Source organism: Myotis davidii, unplaced genomic scaffold (assembly GCF_000327345.1).
Source record: "Myotis davidii unplaced genomic scaffold, ASM32734v1 scaffold902, whole genome shotgun sequence".
NCBI lineage: Eukaryota > Metazoa > Chordata > Mammalia > Chiroptera > Vespertilionidae > Myotis > Myotis davidii.
In genome coordinates this window covers 3,024,555-3,028,263 of record NW_006293951.1, presented here as the reverse complement: position 1 = coordinate 3,028,263, position 3,709 = coordinate 3,024,555, and the positions used below count along the sequence as shown (strand labels likewise).

The 3,709-nt window shown below is 40.1% G+C and overlaps 2 protein-coding genes across 8 annotated transcripts in view; one reads left to right on the top strand and one right to left on the bottom strand.

The window, feature by feature from the left end:
* Window positions 1–3,709, bottom strand: part of DENND5B (DENN/MADD domain containing 5B) — an 831,092-nt gene that overhangs the window by 505,086 nt on the left and 322,297 nt on the right. The window lies entirely within an intron of this gene.
* BICD1 (bicaudal D homolog 1 (Drosophila)) overlaps window positions 1–3,709 on the top strand; it is a 213,200-nt gene that overhangs the window by 516 nt on the left and 208,975 nt on the right. The gene's annotated exons all lie outside the window — the stretch shown is intronic.

The following is a 3,709-nucleotide window of genomic DNA, read 5'->3' as shown; positions in this document are numbered from 1 at the left end:
TCCCCAACCTCATCCCCACTCATTTATCACGAAGTCGGAAAGGATGCTATTGAAAGGATTGTTTCTTCATCTTAGAGCCCTTTGTTGATAAGAGAAATTGAAAGGGTCCATTGTTTTCCTCACAAGAGAAAAATTGCCCAGGAAATGAATGCATAAGCTGGAATTCGGGAGGTAGTGGCTGTGGGGGTGGGAGATTCTTGAGCCTCGGAGTCGCAGCACTCTGAGGCGACATTCCACTGGGTCGGAACGTATACACCCAACTTCACAAAACTGCTGCGACTGCAAACCCAGGTTTCAGCGACCATCCCATAATCCACAAAGGCGATGAGTAGGGTTTGTGTTCAGGACCCACAGTTTCAGGAGGTAGAATCTAGGGTACTTCCGCCTTCTGCCGAAGGTAACCACTTCTTGATGAGAGAGGGAACTGTTAGGAGAAGTCCCTGCCAATCCCATGTGACAGTCTTCCTTCTCCTGGGCTTGACTTATTCCTGTCATCTGGCTGAGGGAGAAAAACAACTCTGCTGGATGGTCCCACTGCCCTGCTTTCCCCTGAGTGAGGCCGGCTCGGCCATGCACAGGTCTTACGAGGTCACCCTGACCAGGGACGGTTTCACTCCCGCACCAATGGTCTGAAGAATGGTATAGATCAGATATGTGGGTAGACCTGCGCTTCACAGGAGGCTCTTGTGTTTGAAATGACTATTTATAACGCGAGACTGTCACAAATGGACACTTGTCCTCTTTGGTCTTTTGGAATTTGGCTTCTTTTAGAGACTGGCTAATGGATTGGAAGAGAAGAATACATATGCTTTGATTTCCTATCAACAACACTCGTAGGAATATACATAGAATTGAAGGAACTCAGCCTGTTTCTTCGCATTTCTGAGACACTATGGGTAGCAAGTAGCTGGTACATACATTTAAATGTACACAATGCTTGGCAAGTCTTTATTTTTAGGTGGACATTGGCGTTTGAAATGTTAATTCTGATTTTGTATATAATATAAAAAAATGCGTTTCTTACAACACACAGGTTTTTTTTTGGGGGGGCAGGGGCATCTTATTTTGTGTTGTTACAGTTTAAAACATTTATGGCATAACTAATCAACTTGCCTTCTATTTGAGTACATAATAAGGTAAGCATTTATACTTTCAGGTACCTCTTATTTTTATTCTGATGCCTAAATGTCCCCCAAATTAATATATGGTAAAAATTCTACCTGGAAATCAGATTTTTGTGTACCAGGCTGTAAATTTCTTGTTCATGTTTCTCTGACCATGTACATGTCTGTTCTAAAAACAGCTGGACTTACTGGTATTTTCCAGTTTAGATTGGGTCTTGGGCTGATGTGTTTAAACCCAGTCAGACTAAACCTTGTGAAGTCAGGAAACAGGATGATGATTGTAATTCTCAGAGATATTTTGATGTTGTCTACATCTATCATCATGGCTTTGCCAAGACAAGGAAGTGCAAACCAGGCAGTGTTAGGCCATCGCGTCCTTGATAAAGGAGGAAGACTTATTTTAGTGAAATGGAGTAGAACAGTTACCTGACCTTCCTGCTCGATTTAAATAACCCTTCCAGGGTTTCTTTGTGTGTTTTTTTTCTGTGTCATTGTACTGACCATGTAGAGTAAACCTTAATGCAATTGTTTTTTGCCTTTACTAGACCATGAGCTCTTAGGCAAGGAATCTGACTTAATTTACTTTGCCTCCAAAGTCTTTAACACAAAGCCTCTCATAGTGAGTGTGCAATAGGAATTTTAAGAAAGAATAAATGTATACTGGAAGAAGATATCTTTTTTTAAAAATATATTTTATTGATTTTTTACAGAGAGGAAGGGAGAGAAATAGAGAGCCAGAAACATCGATGAGAGAGAAACATCGATCAGCCGCCTCCTGCACATCTCCCACTGGGGATGCGCCCACAACCCAGGCACATGCCCCTGACCAGAATCGAACCCGGGACCCTTGTCCACAGGCCGACGCTCTATCCACTGAGCCAAACCGGTTTCGGCTGGAAGAAGATATCTTTATCAAGCATTTACTAGTCAATATTGATTAGTGTCAGAGAAAGACCAAGAAAATGAGGAGGTATGGAAAGGGACTAGTGTTAAGAAACTATATGTATTGCTTTCTTCAGCAATAGTGGGGAAAATGACAAAACAGTGTCTTGTAAGAATAGTATAACACTGGTTTCTTAACAGAGAATAATGCAAACACCAATTATTTTTTTTATGTAAGAAATTTGAGGCATGTTTTGTTCTTTATAACAGGAGGGTAATAGAATTTATCAGGAGGATTTTTACCAAATGATACTGTTTACATATGTGTTTTGAGTTGCGTTTAGCATAAATGTAATTCAATTTTAGGTTCCTAATGACTGGCTTATACAACTATATAAAATATATATATTTTAGGGTAGCCCAGCCAGTGTGGCCCAGTGGTTGAGTGTTGACAAATGAGCCAGGAGGTCACTGTTCAGTTCCCAGTCAGGGCACATGCCGGGGTCGTGGGCTTGATCCCCAGTAGTGGGTGTGCAGGAGGCAGCCGATAAGTGATTCTCTCTCAACATGGATGTTTCTATCTCTCTCCTTCTCCCTTCCCCTCTGAAATCAATACAAATATATTAAAAAATATATATTAGGGTAATAAAATAATTATACTTGATCATTTGATAGTGAGACCTGTTATTTTTATTCTTTTACTACAATATATACTTTGGTTGGGAGTATTATTTAGCTTTTTAAAAAATATATATGATTGTAAAGAGAGAGGAAGAGGGGAGAGAGAGAGAGAGAGAGAGAGAGAGAGAGACATCAATGTGACAGAGAAATGGCGATTGGCTACCTCCCACATGCAACCAGGGATTGAGCCCGCAACCTGGGCATGTGCCCTGATTGGGAATTGAGTAAGCAACCCTTTGGTGCAGGGAATGATGCTCAACCAACTGAGCCACACTGGCCAGAGCAGGAGCATTTTTTCAATGAGTTAAATCAGTCTCAAAAATATTTTCTGTTTAAAAGTAAATTCAAAATAATTGTGCAAACTAAAATACTCCAATGATGATAGCACATAGAAGTCATTTTTGAAAAAACATGCTTTCTGAGTGCCCTGATTTTTCAAGAGGAAGTTTTGTTCATTTTCAGGTATATACAGGAAATAATGTATATCTAGAATGCTAAGTATAAAATGCATCTTTGGCTACTTTATTTATTTATTTATTTTATTTTATTTTATTTTTTTTTTAAATATATTTTATTGATTTTTTACAGAGAGGAAGGGAGACGGGCCTGTGCCCTTGACCAGGAATCGAACCCTGACCTCCTGGTTTATAGGTGGACACTCAACCACTGAGCCACACCAGCCGGGCATCTTTGGCTTGTTTCTAGGCTCTTGCAACAAATATGATTCATTACAAAATAATTGGAATGGGAATGTCGATAGAAAAATACTGTACTAAGTCCAAGTTGGACATTAGTAGTTTGCATTGTAGCAATTTGGCTCAGTCTTTATAGGTCATTTTGTTTTTGAGTCAGCATCCAGCAATGCTGCCGCCTTCCTTCCCAGGCCAGGTACTGCCCTGACAGTAATGCGAGTGAGCAGTGTTGCCTGGAGATGTACAAAATTAAGATGATGAAGTTATTACTTTTTTTTAGACATGTCTTTTCTCAGTTCAGATTGCTTTTTGGCCTGGGCATAACACTCA